The sequence below is a fragment of the Salvelinus sp. IW2-2015 genome, unplaced genomic scaffold (assembly GCF_002910315.2).
Source record: "Salvelinus sp. IW2-2015 unplaced genomic scaffold, ASM291031v2 Un_scaffold2136, whole genome shotgun sequence".
In the NCBI taxonomy this organism is placed as follows: domain Eukaryota; kingdom Metazoa; phylum Chordata; class Actinopteri; order Salmoniformes; family Salmonidae; genus Salvelinus; species Salvelinus sp. IW2-2015.
Genome location: NW_019943470.1, coordinates 23,973 through 44,936, shown reverse-complemented (window position 1 = coordinate 44,936; position 20,964 = coordinate 23,973). Strand labels below are relative to the sequence as shown.

The 20,964-nt window shown below is 45.0% G+C and overlaps 1 protein-coding gene across 1 annotated transcript in view; it reads right to left on the bottom strand.

Moving 5' to 3' along the window:
• LOC112073065 (docking protein 4-like) overlaps window positions 1–20,019 on the bottom strand; it is a 71,803-nt gene extending 51,784 nt beyond the window's left edge. Inside the window, exon 1 of the mRNA XM_024140429.2 lies at window positions 19,705–20,019. The gene's annotated coding sequence lies outside the window, so the exon portion shown is untranslated. The remainder of the gene's footprint in view (window positions 1–19,704) is intronic.
• Between the last annotated feature and the right edge of the window lie 945 nt (window positions 20,020–20,964).

The window sequence follows — 20,964 nt, the reverse complement described above, 5'->3', positions numbered from 1 at the left end:
CACACAACACACGTCAAACACCACCACACACACACACACACAACCACAATGTCTGTTTGGAACACACTCATTCTGTCTAAAGATTCCTGTTCTGCAACGAGTTATACAGTAGCTCAGTATAAACGAGCACAATACTAATCTGTGTGAACACTTAATCCTGGGATCTGTCTGTCCTTTCATTTGACTGTCTGAATTGCATTTCTATTTACACTACATGTAACGCGACAAGAAACTTAGAGAATGGAGTTCCACTGAACTGATATGAAGAGCTCACAAAGCACCCATTGAGACAAAAAGCTCCAGCCTTAATAAATACAGAGATGTTTATTAAAGCTGCTCAATATCTACTTGCTGACCCTTGAGAATATTGGAATTCTGCGCTACTGGCAAAAATGAACAGTTTGCTTGACCGACTCAAGCGAGAGAAGTGGTGGGGGGGGGGGGGGGGGGGGGGAAATGCAGTTAGAAATAGGAGAAGCAATAAACTGGAAAAAGATGATGGCGAAAAGAGAGAGGAAGAGAAAGGGAGAAAGCGCAGGGGTCCACAGGAGGGAGGTAGAGCTAACAAGAGCTTTATGCTACATTATTCTTTTCACCCTTGCGTGTCTGCCCTAGGTGTAACTCTCCCCTCAACACAGGAGGCTCATCATAAATACCCGGAACAGAGCAAATGGAATGGCATCAAAACACCTGGAAACTAAAAGTTGATGTATTTTGATACCATTCCCACTGATTCCGCTCCAGCCATTACCACGAGCCCGTCCTCCCCAATTAAGGTGCCCAACACCCTCCTGTGTCCCCCAACACTCCCACCACAACTGGTCTGGCCCACACACACACTGCATGTGGGGCGACACACACACACACACACACACACACACACCACACACACACACACACACACACACACTGCCTGCGACACACACAACACACTCACAAACACACACACGCTGCACACACGCATTGCATGCATACACACACGCGTACCAGCTATTAAACATAGTGGGTAACTATGCAGAAGTCTAGGGAACACTGCACCTCAGAGTCATTGCCTCAGTCACTGTCAAATATATCAGCCTCTTTCTCTCCCCAATTCAACTCAATGAATACCATCTGCCAAACCAGGGACAAAAACAGAACAGCTCATAGACCTTACAGGGAGACTGGCCGCCTTGAGGGTGTGGGTGTGTGTGTGCTTGTGCGTGTGTGTGTCTGAATTCGGACGTCTGCACACAGGGCTTAGATCTCTGAAGCAGTGTCTAATTTCTAACACAATCCAGAGCCTTTGGTCAAGCCCTAGTCCAAATTGGAGCCAGGCAGCTTCTCTCCCCCCTTCTTCACCCACACCCCTCACATACCCCCACCACGAGCCCATCACAAGGCTGTGGCATGACCGTCTCACAAAAACACTCTAATCGCTCTCTCTGTCTCTAACAAACAAAACGTCTCATCTTCAGTATGTGGTATCACTGAAGAAAAACAAAATACAATATTTATTAATCGAAAGCCCTTCGGGCAATTGAGAGGAAGAGGAGCATTTGCTGTCATCTAAGAGACAGTTTATAGATTTAAACTTAATACGCCATAACCTAGCAGTCTGCCTGCAATGCTTTCTGGGGACTTTAAATCATTAGGTTGCTGAGTTTTGGTGTAATTGCCTTGGTGAAGTGAGGAATTCTAACAAAGTGGTAGCAGGCCCCAACTCCCAGATCTCCTTAACAACACTCCTGTGAATAAACATCAAAGACAAACAGCTGCCAGCAAGAACCTGTGGGAGAGAGAGAAAGAGGGAGGAAAGGTTTACACTATCTCTGTGTCTGTGTGTGTGTTGTGTGTGTTGTGTGTGTGTGTGTTCAGTGTGTGTGTGTGTGTGTGCTGTGTGTGTGTGTGTGTGTGTGTGTGTGTGTGTGTGTGTGTGTGTGTGTGTGTGTGTGTGTGTGGAATGCCTCTTAACTGTATCATCTCTGTTACTGGACTAAGATATAACACAGAGGACGACGCGGAGCACAGAGAGATCATAGTAGGACACACAATTATCCTGGACTGACATCATCAGCATGCTATACTTTTGGTTACACACTTCCTATTATTGTGTAGCTACATATCTAATATTAAAACCTCTTGCAGATCAGTGGGACGCTAGCGACTGCAACTTCCGGTGAAATTGCAGAGCGCCAAACTCAAATTAAATTACTATAAATATTACTTTCAGGAAATCACAAGTGCAATACATCAAAAGTAAGCTTAAATTTTTGTTAATCCAGCCGCCGTGTCAGATTTCAAAAAGGCTTACGCGCGAAAGCAAACCCTGCGATTATCTGAGGACAGCGCCCAGCACACAAATGCATAACAAATTTTTCTAACCAGGGAGTTGCCGAACACGGAAAGTCAGAAATGCGATATAATATATGCCTTACCTTTGAAGATCTTCTTCTGTGGCACTCCCAAAAGGTCCCAGTTACATTACAAGTGGTCCATTTGTTCGATAAACTCCTTATTTATATCTATAAAAACTCAGTTTAGCTGGCGCGCTTCAGTCAATGATCCACTCAGTTTCCTTCCTTCAAAATGCATACAAAATGAATCCCAAACGTTACCAATAAACTTATCCAACATGTAAAATCAACGTTTATAATCAAAACCTTAGTACCCTAATACGCAAATAAACTATAAAATTTAAGACTGAGATTCATTATTGTCTTTACCGGAGAAAAATAACCAAGAAGCACCGCCGCTCATTCAAGAGCTTGGAAACACTACAGACAAAATGGTGGCCACCTAGAAAAACGAATTCTGGCTCATTTTTTCCAAAAACCAGCCTGAAACTCTTTCTAACGACTGTTGACATCATGTGGAAGCCCTAGGAACTGCAACACCGGGCACGATTTCGCCCTTTATAAAAGTGCCAGCCATTGAAATCCGCTTCTGGGCCTGAGTGCAGGCAGTTTACTTTTGGGCACGCTTTTCATCCGGAACGTAAAAATACCCCCCCCTATCCCAAAGAAGTTAACTAAAATGTCAACACATGAGTGGTAGTGAGTGAGTGAGTGAGTGAGTGAGTGAGTGAGTGAGTGATGAGTGAGTGAGTGAGTGAGTGAGTGAGTGGTAGTGAGTAGTCTGAGAGCTGTTCATGTCTGGGGGTTCAGGGCTGTCTGGGGCAACATCTCTAGCTAGACAAGCCAGCCAGATCGGTGAGTAATGGTGAAATGGGAAGGGTACTGAGGGCATACCTTCAGATGTAATGTCCTAGACTTAGAGATACAGTATAGTTTGTGTTTTCTCAACATCTCAATCTCCACGGGCTGTATGACAACGGATATCTAACCATCACAAGGCCAATCACCAACATTCCACAGACAACCACGGAAAAGTACCCTCAGCCACAGCACAAACTTAGAACTCAGCCACCACAGTCAGCACGCACATCCGTTGTACAGATAGATACGCACAGATAGACATGCACACACACTTCCTGGAAGACAGAACGAGAGCCCGAGAGCCAAAGAGCAGCAGAGGAAATGTAATGAGGCCCAGATTAGCATCCGAACAGTAAGATGCTAATCAGAGAATACACGCCTCAACACAGTTCACATTGGGGCGGCGGTAGCCTAGTGGTTAGAGCGTTGGGCCAGTAAGCCGACAGGTTTCTAGACGAATCCTGAGCTGACAAGGTAAAAATCTGTCGTTCTGCCCCTGAACAAGGCCGTTAACCCTACTATTCCTGGGCGTCGTCTGTAGAATAAGAATTTGTTCTTAACTGACTTGCCTAGTTAAATAAAAAATAAAATTGCACGGCACATCACTCCATGCAGTCACACACACACACACACACACACACACACACACACACACACACACACACACACAACGCAAGGACGGTAGAATCAATTTCTAGTAACAACAATCAAGAATTACCTGTCAGTCCATCTCAATTCCCTAAGGTGTGCTGCTGACCGCATGGTGCACGAACTCTTCAGCACTGCTAATGAGCTGTGCGCATCTCTGACGCATAGAACTAAAAATACATTATTACAAAAAAATGTCGCACAGTGGAAAATATTGGAAGTTGTCAAAGAAAAAGAGCTGACTGGATCATGTGTGATCCTTAGAGGTTTGGACCTCTGAAGTTCCACTGACTATTTTTCCAGTCAAACAGAGAATGAAACATTAGCATTAGCGAGGGTGAAAAGAGACAGAGCAGAGCCGAGAGACGGGCAGAGAAGAAAGACCATGCCATACCTCACCAGCGGGTGACCAGCCCCAAAATCCCAGCATTGTTGGCAGACAAAGACTGTGGTTAAGCGTACGATGAGAGAGGGAGGTGACTGCTGTTGCAGGCGTTGTGGGCCGTCTCGATTCTGTCTGGCTTCAGTTTTATTAGATTTGTAAAAAAATTTGACTAAATTTAACTAGCAAAGTCAGTTAAGAACAAATTCTTATTTTCAATGACGGCCTAGGAACAGATGGGTTAACTGCCTTGTTCAGGGCAGAAACGACGATTTTTACCTTGTCAGCTCGGGGATCAATCTTGCAACCTTTCGGTTTAAGAGTCCAACGCTCTAACCATAAGCTACCTGCCGTGAGACCGTGGAGACCAGGAAGTCAATATGGAGCCACTGAACCAGCCCTGACTTCTTCTCTCTTTTTTCCTCTCTTTAGAGAGTTGTTTAGAGCATGGAGGGGAGTCGGGTCAGTGTGTGAGAGGATCACAGGACAGGGTTTACAGAGTGAATGACACTGCTACAGAGGTTAATCTGTGGTGCTCTATAGGGGGATGGCTCTCTAGATGGTCAATGGAGGAACAATGTTATCCCATTGTCTCTAAATGGATACACACACAGCACGCCCTTTTTACAAATACAATGTGTTTACAAACCGCTCAGCTTCACTGCCTGAAAGTCAATATTCAATGTATTTCTGCTGATGAACACATACACTCAATCACTGCCAGAAAATCTACTCTCTCACAGACATACAGTACACACTCTCCAGATTCTGCTGGCAGTTCTGACATGTGTAACAACACAGGAATGTCTACAAATGGAGACCTTGAGAGATGTCAGGAAGGTGTGATTCACTGACTGCTTCTAAGCGGAGAGAGAGAGAGAGAGAGAAGAGAGAGAGAGAGAGAGATTTACATTGTTGCTTTGCAATATTGACAAATCTGTTTTCATGCCAATAAAGCAGCTTGAATTTCAATTTGAGAGAGAGAGAGAGTACATATTTTCCACACAGGCAGAGAACACAGGTGTGTTGTTCTCTCAGCAGCGGGCAGTGCAGAGCGAGTGCAGGTCTGGAAAATCAGGTTTCCACAAACAGATGATGAGGAAACCAACTCACATATGGTGGTAAATGAAGGGTACATCACCTCCCTATGACCTCTACAAACCAAGACTCCACTTTGGCAACAATAACATACTAAGTCCAATAGAGAATTTAAGAGAAAGGCGACTTGTCCCTTTGGAAGGAAAAAACTCTGTGTAAACGCATCTAAATATTTCAATGCACAGAATGGCATATCAAAACCTCTACTCATCCCGGGGCAACACACAGCTTCCCCATTCTTGCTGACATGTAAGTTTAATGTGAACACAATGGAATTCAGTGTGAACTTCATGTGAACTGCAGATAACTCACCAGACTGTAGATCTGCGCTGTCACGTTGTCTAACAGATGACAGAGGTGGGCACTATGAGCATGGCGCCGCCCTCGTGTTTGGTGATGGAAGGTAAATTTGAGGGAAAGGGAGGAAAGGAACAGGAAGAAAAGGGAGAAGGCTTGTGTGTGTGTGTGTGTGTGTGTGTGTGTGTGTGTGTGTGTGTGTGTGTGTGTGGAATGCCTCTTAACTGTATCATCTTGTACTGGACTAAGAATAAACACAGAGGACGAGCGGAGCCACAGAGAGATCATAGTAGGACACACAATATCCTGGACCTGACATCATCAGCATGCATACTTTTTGTGTTACACACATTCTATTATGTTGTAGCTACATATCTATATTAAAACCTCTTGCAGATCAGTGGSACGCTAGCGACTGCAACTTCCGGTGAAATTGCAGAGCGCCAAACTCAAATTAAATTACTMTAAATATTACTTTCATGAAATCACAAGTGCAATACATCAAAATAAAGCTTAACTTTTTGTTAATCCAGCCGCCGTGTCAGATTTCAAAAAGGCTTTACGGCGAAAGCAAACCATGCGATTATCTGAGGACAGCGCCCAGCACACAAATGCATAACAAATCATTTTCAACCAGGGAGTTGCGACACGAAAGTCAGAAATAGCGATATAATATATGCCTTACCTTTGAAGATCTTCTTCTGTTGGCACTCCAAAAGGTCCCAGTTACATTACAAGTGGTCCATTTGTTCGATAAACTCCTTATTTATATCTATAAAAACTCAGTTTAGCTGGCGCGCTTCAGTCAATGATCCACTCAGTTTCCTTCCTTCAAAATGCATACAAAATGAATCCCAAACGTTACCAATAAACTTATCCAAACATGTCAATCAACGTTTATAATCAAACCTTAGGTACCCTAATACGCAAATAAACTATAAAATTTAAGACTGAGATTCATTATTGTCTTTACCGGAGAAAAATACCAAAGAACGCGCCCTCATTCAAGAGCTTGGAAACACTACAGACAAAATGGTAGCCACCTAGAAAAACGACAATTTCTGGCTCATTTTTCCAAAAACCAGCCTGAAACTCTTTCTAACGACTGTTGACATCATGTGGAAGCCCTAGGAACTGCAACCGGGCACGATTTCGCCCTATTATAAAAGTGCCAGCCATTGAAATCCGCTTCTGGGCCTGAGTAGCAGGCAGTTTACTTTGGGCACGCTTTTCATCCGGACGTCAAAATACCGCCCCCTATCCCAAAGAAGTTAACTAAAATGTCAACACATTGAGTGAGTGAGTGAGTGAGTGAGTGAGTGAGTGAGTGAGTGAGTGAGTGAGTGAGTGAGTGAGTGAGTGAGTGAGTGAGAGCTGTTCATGTCTGGGGGTTCAGGGCTGTCTGGGGCAACATCCCTCAGCTAGACAAGGCCAGCCAGACTGGTGAGTAATGGTGAATGGCAGGGTACTGAGGGCATACCTTCAGATGTAATGTCTAGACGTTAGAGATACAGTATAGTTTGTGTTTTCTCAACATCTCAATCTCCACGGGCTGGTATGACACGGATATCTAACCATCACAAGGCCAATCACGCAACCAGTACCTCCACAGGAAAACACTCAGCCACACACAGTCAGCCACGCACATCCGTTGTACAGATAGATACGCACAGATAGACATGCACACACACTTCCTTGGAGACAGAACGAGAGCCCGAGAGCCAAAGAGCAGCAGAGGAAATGTAATGAGGCCAGATTAGCATCCGAACAGTAGATGCTAATCAGAGAATACACGCCTCAACACATTCACATTGGGGCGGCGGGTAGCCTAGTGGTTAGAGCGTTGGGCCAGTAACCGACAGGTTTCTAGATCGAATCCCTGAGCTGACAAGGTAAAAATCTGTCGTTCTGCCCCTGAACAAGGCCGTTAACCTACTATTCCTGGGCCGTCGTTGTAAATAAGAATTTGTTCTTAACTGACTTGCCTAGTTAAATAAAAAATAAAATTGCACGCACATCAGCACTCATGCAGTCACACACACACACACACACACACACACACACACACACACACACACACACACACCACACACAGCAGGACGGTAGAAGTCAATTGTCTAGTAACCAACATCAAGAACGTTACCTGTCAGTCCATCTCTATTCCCTAAGGTGTGCTGCTGACCGCATGGTGCAAGACTCTTCAGCACTGCTAATGAGCTGTGAGCATCTCTGACGCAAGAACTAAAAATACAATATTACAAAAATGTCGCACAGTGGAAAAATATTGGAAGTTGTCAAAGAAAAGAGCTGACTGGATCATGGGTGATCCTTAGAGGTTTGGACCTCTGGAAGTTCCACTGACTATTTTCCAGTCAAACAGAGAATGAAACATTAGCATTAGCGAGGTGAAAGAGACAGAGGCAGAGCCAGAGACGGGCAGAGAAGAAAGACATTTCCATACCTCACCAGCGGGTGACCAGCCCCAAATCCCAGCATTGTTGGCAGACAAAGACTGGTGTTAAGCGTACGGATTGAGAGAGGGAGGTGACCGCTGTACGGGTGTTGTGGGCCGTCAGATCTGTCTGGCTCATGTTTATTAGATTTTTTTTTTTAAATTTTACCTATATTTAACTAGGCAAAGTCAGTTAAGAACAAATTCTTATTTTCAATGACGGCCTAGGAACAGTGGGTTAACTGCCTTGTTCAGGGGCAGAACGACAGATTTTTACCTTGTCAGCTCGGGGATTCAATCTTGCAACCTTTCGGTTAAGAGTCCAACGCTCTARCCAYTAAGCTACCTGCCGTGAGACCGTGGAGACCAGGAAGTCAATATGGAGCCACTGAACCAGCCCTGACTTCTTCTCTCTTTTTTCCTCTCTTTTAGAGAGTTGTTTAGAGGCAGGGAGTCGGGTCAGTGTGTGAGAGATCACAGGACAGGGTTTACAGAGTGATGACACTGCTACAGAGGCTAATCTGTGGTGCTCTATAGGGGGATGGCTCTCTAGATGGTCAATGGAGGCATGTTATCCATTGTCTCTAAATGGATACACACACAGCACGCCCTTGTTACAATACAATGTGTTTACAAACCGCTCAGCTTCACTGCCTGAAAGTCAATATTCAATGTATTTCTGCTGATGAGACACATACACTCAATCACTGCCAGAAATCTACTCTCTCACAGACATACAGTACACACTCTCCGGTCTTGCTGGCAGTCTGACATGTGTAACAACACAGGAATGTCTACAAATGGAGACCTTGAAAGATGTCAGGAGAGGTGTGATGTCACTGACTGCTTCTAAGTGGAGAGAGAGAGAGAGAGAGAGAGAGAGATTTACATTGTTGCTTTGGCAATATTGACACAATGTTTTTCATGCCAATAAAGCAGCTTGAATTTCAATTTGAGAGAGAGAGAGAGTACATATTTTCCACAGGCAGTAGAACACAGGTTGTGTTTCTCTCAGCAGAGCGGCAGTGCAGAGCGGAGTGGCAGGTCTGGAAAATCAGGTTTCCACAACAGATGATGAGGAAACCAACTCACATATGGTGTAAATGAGGGTACATCACCTCCCTTGACCTCTACAAAACCAAGACTCCACTTGGCAACAATAAATACTAAGTCCAATAGAGAATTTAAGAGAAAGGGCACTTGTCCTCTTGGGAAGGAAAAAATCTGTTGTAAACGCATCTAAATATTTCAATGCACAGAATGGCATATCAAAACCTCTACTCATCCCGGGGCAACACACAGCTTCCCCATTCTGCTGACATGTAAGTTTAATGTGAACACAATGTGAATTCAGTGTGAACTTCATGTGAACTGCAGATAACACACCAGACTGTAGATCTGCTGTCACGTTGTCTAACAGATGACAAGGTGGGGGCACTATGAGCATGGCGCCGCCCTCGTGTTTGTGATGGAAGGTACAATTTGAGGCAGACACAGACAGACACATACGCACACACACACACACACACACACACACACACACAGCATAAATCCCTGTTAAAATCAAGGTTAAATAAACACACACACAGGCCAGAGACAGAGAGCGGGGAAGGAAAAAATGTACTTTGAAGAGCCAAAATGATACAGAAAACAAAAATCTCGTAAACACAATTACCTGAAACGATGGGCTGAACTTGCCTCCTCTCAGAAAAAGGCTATAGTTAAAGACATTTAGAGAGGCGCTTGCAAAACATGACAGTCAGACAGACAGGCAGGGGGCCGTGAACCACGCAGAAAGGAATCTGGGAATACATGAGGTGAAAAGATGAGAGACAAAGTTGTAAGAAAGAAAAGCTACAACATTGTGGAGTTAAAGTGTGTGGAGTGCAATTCATAGCACAAAGACACACACACATCCCCCCACACAATACCCCCCACACACCACACCACACACACCACACATACCCCCCACACACCCCCCAACACATACCCTCCCCCACATATCCCTCCCACACACACATACTCCCCTCCCACACCACATACCCCCCCCCCCCTACACACCACACACATATCCCCCTCCACACACACATCCCCCCACAACAACAACACACATATCCCCCCACAACACACATCCCCCCACCCACACACATACCCCTCCCCACCCACACACACACACATCCCCCCTCCCCACACACACATATCCCCATCCCAACACATACCCCCCCCCCCCCACACAACACACCCCTCCCCACACACACACACAACACACATACCCCCCACACACACACGGCTGCATCTCTGTGTCAACAGGATAAATGATTCAAGTTGAGCCTGATCCTCTGTAAATGCTTCAGAGCACTCAGGAGATCCACTCTTCAGTCGTTGAGGGAGGAACACAGGACGTAAGAATGAACCAGGCTCAGAGTACAACTACGTCCCTCTGGGCTGATATGTGCTGAGAGTACCTAAGCTCTGATTCAGGAACAGTATTTGTCCTCTAGTTTCCCAAAGGCTTGAGCTAGGACACAGATCCTGGATCAGCAGTGTGGGATCCGTCCATCCAGATAAAGGCATGGACAGATAGAAGTGGAACAGATCATTCCAGTATCATAGTAAACCTCCCCTTCAGTGCCTGTAAAAAAGGGAGCTGATATGTACATATAGTTGACATTACTCCTGATGATGACATCCTCTATGTCCATATAGTTGACATTACTCCTGATGATGACATCTTCTATGTCCATATAGTTGACATTACTCCTGATGATGACATCCTCTATGTCCATATAGTTGACATTACTCCTGATGATGACATCTTCTATGTCATAGTTGACATTACTCCATGATGATGACATCCTCTATGTCCATATAGTTGACATTACTCCTGATGATGACATCTTCTATGTCCATATAGTTGACATTACTCCTGATGATGACATCTTCTATGTCCATATAGTTGACATTACTCCTGATGATGACATCCTCTATGTCCATATAGTTGACATTACTCCTGATGATGACATCTTCTATGTCCATATAGTTGACATTACTCCTGATGATGACATCCTCTATGTCCATATAGTTGACATTACTCCTGATGATGACATCTCTATGTCCATATAGTTGACATTACTCCTGATGATGACATCTTCTATGTCCATATAGTTGACATTACTCCTGATGATGACATCCTCTATGTCCATATATTGACATTACTCCTGATGATGACATCCTCTATGTCCATATAGTTGATATTACTCCTGATGATGACATCCTATGTCCATATAGTTGACATTACTCCTGATGATGACATCCTCTATGTCCATATAGTTTGACATTACTCCTGATGATGACATCCTCTATGTCCATATAGTTGACATTACTCCTGATGATGACATCCTCTATGTCCATATAGTTGACATTACTCCTGATGATGACATCCTTACAGAGCAGGTGTACCTCTGTGACCGTCACACAGTGCAGGTAGCCTGGCGGTTAGAGCGTTGAGCCAGTAACCGAAAGGTCACTGTTCAAACACCTGAGCTGACAAAGTGACACATCTGTCGATGTGCCCTTGAGCAAGGCACTTAACACTAATTTGCTCCAGGGGCGCGGTACTACTATGGTTTACCCTGCAAAAAACACATTTCACTGCACCTTTCCAGTGTATGTGACAATACAACATTACATTTTTGTATTTTTTTTTAAGCACTGGAGGTAATCACATAACATCACTGAATCTCCAGCAACGTTCTGCTGGAAAACACTTTTGATCACATCCACTGTCAGAGAGACTGTTGAACTGTGGGACAGTGGTAGTTGCTGGGAACTGGGCACTATTCTGCCATCCATCAATGAAGATACTAGTAGTAAGGTCAGGGTCAAATGGAGAGAGTGTCAGGATGAGAGACAGAGAGAGTCAGGAAGAGAGAGAGATAGAGAGTCACGAAGAGAGCGAGACAGAGAGAGAGTCAGGAAAAGAGAGAGAGTCAGGAAAAGATAGAGAGTCAGAAAAAGAGAGAGAGAAGAGAGAGAGTCAGGAAAAGAGAGAGAGAGAGAGAGAGAGTCAGGAAAGAGAGAGAGAGAGAGAGAGTCAGGAAAGAGAGAGAGAGAGTCAGGAAAAGAGAGAGAGAGAGAGAGAGGAGAGAGAGAGAGAGAGTCAGGAAGAGAGAGAGAGAGAGAGTCAGGAAAAGAGAGAGAGAGAGAGTCAGGAAGAGAGAGAGAGAGAGTCAGGAAAAGAGAGAGAGAGAGTCAGGAGAAAAGAGAGAGAGAGAGTCAGGAAAAGAGAGAGAGAGAGAGTCAGGAAAAGAGAGAGAGAGAGAGAGAGAAGTCAGGAAAAGAGAGAGAGAGAGAGAGTCGGGAAAAGAGGAGAGAGAGAGAGAGAGAGAGAGAGAGAGAGAGAGAGAGAGAGAGAGGAGAGAGAAGAGAGAGAGAGAGATCAGGAAAAAAGAGAGAGAGAGAGAGAAGTCAGGAAGAGAGAGAGAGTCAGGAAGAGAGAGAGAGAGAGAGAGAGAGTCAGGAAAAGAGAGAGAGAGAGAGAGTCAGGAAAAGAGAGAGAGAGTCAGGAAAGGAGAGGAGAGTCAGGAAGAGAGAGAGAGAAAGAGTCAGGAAGAGAGAGAGAGAGAGAGAGAGTGTCAGGAAAGAGAGAGAGAGGAGTGTCAGGAAGAGAGAGAGAGAGAGAGAGTGTGTCAGGAAAGAGAGAGAGAGAGAGTGGTCAGGAAGAGAGAGAAGAGTGTCAGGAAGAGAGAGAGGGAGAGTCAGGAAGAGAGAGAGAGTCAGGAAGAGAGAGAGTCAGGAAGAGAGAGAGATGGAGAGAAAGAGGAGAGAGAGCTGAAAGACAGCGAGAATGAGTGAGGTGAGAGTGCGGAGTGGTCCCTGTGTCCCTGTGAGCTCGGTAGCACCCAATCAGAGCAAGTGCTCCATCAGGCGGGCTGGCTTCCACAGACAACCACCACAGACCCCCCGACAGGGTCACCATCTCAGCCTGGCCAGGCCTCATCCATCAGGCCAGACAGCTATCCCATTAGCACCGCCTCAGCCTCAGACACGGGCACGCACAGAGGACACATGGGGACACACTCCGGGGACGCGGCACACCGGGGGAGCACACAGGACATGCACACACACACAAGGGACTAGGCTCTCACTCTTACTCACAGATTCACCAATCCACACACTCACAAATGTTCCTTTCCCCAGCCTAAAGAAAACACACCCATTTAAACTACACAAATGTACTTCCTCTGCTTGCCTTTTATGCGCATTCACACTTAATTGAGCCGTGATGATGTTTCCATTCATATGCTAAATGTTTTTCATTTTACAGTAGCACAATCCCTTTCCCTTAAAAATGCTTCAGAGTTAGCCTGCAGATGTACTGTGCATTCGTTAGCTGACATGGGAAAGCTAGTCATACTACACGCAGGAAACAGCTATGCTGCTGCATGGTCGCGCCGTCCCTGGTCTTGCGGTGTGTCTCGGTGCGGCCGACTCCGCACCCGCCACCGTGGAGAAGTGAAGTTGCTGAAATCAAAACAAATCAATGAAGCCCAGACTCAGGGGAGGCGAGTGGAGGAGGGGAGCCTTTCGCTCCAAATCACAGCATGAAAAAACGCTGTGGAAGTGATGTGGAAAAAACAAGAGGCAACGCAGCTCTGCCTGCCAGTAGGCCTGACCACACAGTGGCAGACACGAGAGAGAGCTGGTGAAGGGGGGGGGGGGGGGCAGAGATGGAGACAGGAAGAGAGGGTCGAGAAAGAGAATGAGAGGAGGGAAATGCTGGAAGCATTGAGAGAAATGTCATGCACACAGAGAGGGAGTCACAAATGGATATAGCAAGAGGAACACACACACACGCAGAGAGAGAGAGAGAGAGAGAGAGAGAGAGAGGGGGTCTGGATAGGCTCAGCCAGTGGAGGGAAGGGGAGACAAGGTATTGTGGCAGAGAGCTGGACGCTCTATCGGCTCAGCAGACAGACAGGCAGGCAGGTAGGCAGGCAGGCCACTACACTCTGTAATTTACAGATGTGGAATGCGACAGCCAGACCCTGGTGCAAATTACAGCGGCCTCTCTTTCTCCTTCCCTCTCTCTCTTCTCTCTCTCTCTCTCTGCTGTCAGAGCGGGGCTGGGCCCTGGTGCCTGCTGGAGACTGAGCCAGAGCCAACCAACCAGAACCAGACTACTCCCACAATGCCCTGCTCTCTCTCCAGCTCCAGTCCCCAGATGCAGCAGCAGCAGCCACAGTGAACAGCAAGTCCGCTAGCCTACACTGGAACCATACTGCACAACCATGTCCGTCTAAAGTATATGTCTGTATGTCCGTCCGTCTGTTCAATCTATAGGCTAAATCACTTGCACCACTCAAGTGGCTGGCAGTCTGTTTAATGTTGATCATATCTGTGCATGCATGTGAAAGGGTTGGTATGGTAGCTCATATTGTTGTTGAAGGGGCGTTGTATTCAAACAGATGACTTCCACATCAGGACGTGTGGAAGGGGGAACTTTATGGCAGAAACGTTCCTCCGCATCCATCTATCATCCTACTCTATATATCCCATCGTTCTCAACCTCCATCCATCTATCATCCTACTCTTATATATCCCATCGTTCTCAACCTCCATCCATCTATCATCCTACTCTATGGATCCCCATCGTTCCCAACCTCCATCCATCTATCATCCTACTCTATGTATCCCCATCGTTCTCAAACCTCCATCCATCTATCATCCTACTCTATGGATCCCCATCGTTTTCAACCTCCATCCATCTTATCATCCTACTCTATGGATCCCCATCGTTCCCAACCTCCATCCATCTATCATCCTACTCTATGTATCCCCATCGTTCTCAACCTCCATCCATCTATCATCCTACTCTATGGATCCCCATCGTTCTCAACCTCCATCCATCTATCATCCTATTCTATGTATCCCCATCATTCTCAACCTCCATCCATCTATCATCCTACTCTATGTATCCCCATCGTTCTCAACCTCCATCCATCTATCATCCTACTCTATGGATCCCCATCGTTCTCAACCTCCATCTATCATCCTACTCTATGTATCCCCATCGTTCTCAACCTCCATCCATCTATCATCCTACTCTATGTAACCCATCGTTCTCAACCTCCATCCATCTATCATCCTCTATATGTATCCCCATCGTTCTCAACCTCCATCCATCTATCATCCTACTCTATATATCCCCATCGTTCTCAACCTCCATCCATCTATCATCCTACTCTATGTATCCCCATCGTCTCAACCTCCATCCATCTATCATCCTACTCTATGTATCCCCATCGTTCTAAACCTCCATCCATCTATCATCCTACTCTATGTATCCCCATTGTTCTCTACCTCCATCCATCTATCATCCTACTCTATGTATCCCCATCGTTCTCAACCTCCATCCATCTATCATCCTACTCTATGTATCCCCATCGTTCTCAATCTCCATCCATCTATCATCCTACTCTATGTATCCCCATTCGTTCTCAACCTCCATCCATCTATCATCCTACTCTATGTAACCCCATCGTTCTCAACCTCCATCCATCTATCATCCTACTCTATGTAACCCATCGTTCTCAACCTCCATCCATCTATCATCCTACTCTATGTATCCCCATCGTTCTCAACTCCATCCATCTATCATCCTACTCTATGTATCCCATCGTTCTCACCTCCATCCATCTATCATCCTACTCTATGTATCCCCATCGTTCTCAACCTCCATCCATCTATCATCCTACTCTATGTACCCCATTGTTCTCAACCTCCATCCATCTATCATCCTACTCTATGTATCCCCATCGTTCTCAACCTCCATCCATCTATCATCCTACTCTATGTATCCCCATCGTTTCTCAACCTCCATCCATCTATCATCCTACTCTATGTATCCCCATCGTTCTCAACCTCCATCCATCTATCATCCTACTCTATGTATCCCCATCGTTCTAACCTCCATCCATCTATCATCCTACTCTATGTAACCCCATCGTTCTCAACCTCCATCCATCTATCATCCTACTCTATGTAACCCCATCGTTCTCAACTCCATCCATCTATCATCCTACTCTATGTAACCCCATCGTTCTCAACCTCCATCCATCTATCATCCTACTCTATGTATCCCCATCGTTCTCAACCTCCATCCATCTATCATCCTACTCTATGTAACCCCCGTTCTCAACCTCCATCCATCTATCATCCTACTCTATATATCCCCATCATTCTCAACCTCCATCCATCTATCATCCTACTCTATGTAATCCCATCGTTCTCAACTCCATCCATCTCCCTCTGTCTCCAGGTGCTGGTTACTGCCACACATACTGTATAGTATGTGTACAGTATAGTATGCCATGCACTCTAACTTACAGTAAAGCACATAGCTTAGCTCCTGCACGCCTCATCGCACAGCACATAATGTTCTGAATGATTTATGTGGTCCTTTACAGTATATTCCCTCTCCCACACACACGCTTTCTCTCTCAAACACACACCACGTCTCCACACAAAGAGCTTCTCAAAACAACACAAAGAGGAACAGAAAAATACTATATTTTTCTTTTCTCTTTCATACCACACACGCATGTCCACACAAACATATTACACAGATAATATATGTGGAAAAAAATCAGCCCAAAGCTCCAGAAAACAGTACAGCCCGTGGTGACATTGACACAAAAGTCATTGTTTCCCTTGATAGCAACTGTGTACTCTTTCTCCCGCCATAGCAACAGCAGCCGTCCGGCTCCACATTGCCCTTTCTGACTCATTTCACAGTAAGACAGGAGCATATCGATCATACAGAACGCTACTAAACCCACTGCAGCATAGCACAGCACAGTCAGCCCTCACCCTCAGGGGAACACGTACGGTGTACGCCATCTCTGCCAGCATACACACCAACACAGACCCACAACATGACCACCTCTGCCAAAAGACCAGGGGGGTGGGAAACATGGACCGTTGGAGTGGGAGGACAGGACAGAGATGTGCCTCCCCATTACTCCTGTAATCTCCCGAACCCAATCCAGTGTGTGTGTGTGTGTGTGTGTGGTGTGTGTTGTGTGTGTGTGGTGTGTGTGTGTGTGTGTGTGTGTGTGTGTGTGTGTGTGTGTGTGTGTGGTGTGTGTGGTGTGTGTGTGTGTGTGTGTGTGTTCAGAGGGAGCTATCTGGCTATCCCAGAGCCCACACTGTCTGAGTTTAATTGCACGTTTGGCTGTCTGTAATAACAGCAGACAGTTGGAAACAAAGTGATGAAATTTCACTGTAAAATACCATAGACATCACTGTAAAATACCCCTCTGAACCACTGACCCTGGACCTGCCATACTCTAATATACACACACCCAGCTCTGCTAAACACCAATGAGCGGTCCATGACGGTAGCACTGGCAGAGAGAGACAGAAAGAGRGAGAGGGAGGTGAGTCAGAGAGACCGTATCATGTGAAGGGATGCTGTTACATAAATCAATGAACACGGACCAGTCCATTCCATAGTCGTTGAGAACCCTGAGTGAAAGAGTGAATGGAGGCAGATCCACAGCCATAGATGTATCCTAAGAAGATTCATGAGTGCCGTGCCATACTCCTAATGTTCAGTATGGCAGGGAGGAGATAATGGTGGTGATGTGGGTGAGGCTWTTGGCTAAAGTAGTGTGATATCCACTGGCCTGCCTGTCATCCCTCCTCTTACTTTTTGGAGCAGAACAAAGTGTTGATGCCCACTTGAAGACATCACCGGTTGGCATGCAAGTTGTGCCAGGCAGCCAAGGCCTGGAATTGATAGAATGATTCAGTGTGCAGCAGCCGGGAGAGAAAGTTCTAGAAAGTTCTCTTTGTCTCTGCGGCAACGCTGCTCCAGGTGAATTGCCTTGACTTCTCTCCTCATTGTTGATCTTCTCGAAATGTAACTATTGTTTAGTGTGGCTCCAATACAGCTGGTGTCCCACCGGGTTAGCGTTGGAAAAAACAGTCTGTCTCTATACCTGACAGCTGAGCCATGCACGCACACACACACACACACACACACACACACACACACAACAGTAGGATATACAAACATTGTAATATAATCATGTCTCTGCATCATTCATAACACATCAATAATCACTCTCCCAGCGGGAGTTCAGCTATGACGCAAACAAATCCCGACAGCGTGTCGTGTGTCACAACAAACAGCTGTGTGTGCACAGAGACAAGGCACGATCCGTGGAACTTCACGTAGGACGCAAGRCAACTCTGCAAGGCCAGTTGACGAGGCCATGTCTGACATGTTGCCCCTCATCTCCACAAGTYCTCTCAGAAATCTACTGCATGATTTCTATTTTCCTATAAAATAAATGGTCATTGTTCATTAGGCCACATACCTCCTCCCCTGCGCGCGCCACACGGAGTCGCAATACAATGTTTACGCCCACTATGCCTATAGAATAATCGAAAGAGAATCATTTGATTTCCCGGCTACAGGTTAGCAAGTACTTGTACTGTCATCTGTATCTCAAAGCGGTTTACTAAAGATAACTACTGCAGAAAACATCCACTGTGAACCTCACTCCTGCCAGAGATTTAGCATTCTGTTGAACAGACTTATCAAGCTAATTAATTATCCGCTCTGGAGGACTTGTTTATGGCCAGCGAGATAAGAGGAGACGTGGTTTCATTAGCCGGGTGAAACATGCCCGTTTATCTGCAAGAGAAAAATACAACTAAAAGGTACTATTTCACTTTAATTAGGCTAATTGTCTTGGGATTTACAAGGTGCCAGGAAACTCCACATTATTGAGTTGTTATTACACCTTTAGTGGAATTTGCTAAATGTCACCAAATTACATAGGCTTACTTTAAGTCTTGGTGTTTCCATTAATCCAAAATGTTATAACAGGCCTCAGCATTTTGTTAATTTCACATGTAGRCTACATTAATTAAATCTGAATTATTTAGATCTATTATGAATTCATTCCATTGATGCAATACCCCTCATTATTTTATATAAATACCAACCCATAATATGTTTGTAAAATATGAATGTTAAATATCTCTTTATCCACACACACAACGCGGGCACGCGCTTTTTTTTGTACATTGCTTACCGCCAATCGCCCACTCTCAATCAATATGTCTTATCCAATGTAGAGAAGATAAACTATCAGCCCAAAGCCATACCCGTCAACTATTTATGCTATAAATGTATATAGCCAATAGTAAAAAATAGCAATATAATCTTGAATAGGCTAAGAGGATATTTCAGTTAGTCTTATTACGTGTAGCCTAAGCTAAAGCATTTGGGGTTCAATTGGCGATTGGAGAAGCATAATGGTAAAAAAATATATATATATATATACTACAAATACATTTACAATAACAAGCATACTTTCCCAAAATATATTCCTTCCATATTAATTAAAACAAGCTGACATAGGCTTTACTTTGTAGTTGTAGTAGGCTTTTAAACAAAATAGCATTATAGAATCATCTAATAACATCCATGTTGCAAGCAATGCAACTTGGTAAAAGCAACACCTCAAACAATTGCTCAATATACACATAATGTACACCATGTTATACACACAATGTACACCATGTTAATCGATTTAACGCTCCAAAACATTTACCTGGATGACGAAGTCCTGAAGGGGCGCGGCGGTCGGTGCTGAGCAGCTCCGCTTGTGACCTTCAGGCAGGATGGATAGAAGCCACWACTATCGAACTGAATTGGTAATAAATGCAACCTACGCCACCTGACAATAATTCCATGTGTCGACGGAGAATATGCTACCTTCTGTCTKTGTGGTTTTATTTGTGACAAACGCGCCGAGGTGATTCGCTCTTCACGGAGAACTGGCTTCGGTATGTTCTGTCCAGTCCGGCTGGCGCTGCTCAGAGCTGTACCAATGACTGTATAGGGCTGTACGGAGCGGATCAGAGCTGCAAACAAAATAGACACAAATTCAACCAGCCACGTTTCAGTAGCCACCCTTTTACCGTAAAACYCCRAGAGCTGCGCACAAATAATTTATTCATCATTTCCAATTGGTACTCATTCACGGTGAGAGCAGCATTTTACCATATTGATACATTTTTACCGAAAATGCTAAGATTTTAAGCATCTTAAMATATTGAACATGTAACCTGCTCTGCATGTTTCGATATAGKMCTACCAAGTTCATGCTCTTTACTCTCTGMCAATTTAGTAAAACCATATATCATATAGTTTACAGGGTATAACGTGGGAATATACACTGTCATTAAGTGGTGAGATAAACCCGAATAYAAAGAATGAATATGATGACTCAGAAAACACGTTTCAATTAGGAGTATTTGCAATGACGCACTATAACTTTACGCGCCAATGATATCACCGCCAGAGTCCTCTATATACGTGTATGCCTATGTAGTTCCAAGGCTTACTGTTTCATCATCTATCACACATATCATCACAGAGGACAATGTGGGTGTGAGCGCCGCTAGTGTGTAATTGTGACCGGCAGCCTTTAACTCACACTTCATGGGGGCACTACTAGAGAGTTTTGAAGGGGTCAACCCGGGGAGACCCAGGGGGGCTTGCTACTGTACTGGAAATCCTCATGCTGATGGGGAGTTTCTGGCAATGCTCCACTGCGCCCTGCCAGCGGAGGAGATCCTCATCAGTCACTATGAAGGGTAATCAATCTCTTGGTGAATCAGGTGAGAATATTAGCATAGAAATGCAAAATAATTATACAATACTGACAGGTCATCAAGACAGGTACATCTGAGCTGTTTCACTGGGCATAGTCCTTTGTGGGCAGCAGGGATATTTCAGGTAAGTTACATGTAGGCTACATACCCAAACAAACCATAGAGATTCACATACATAAGGAAGGTCAAGCTGC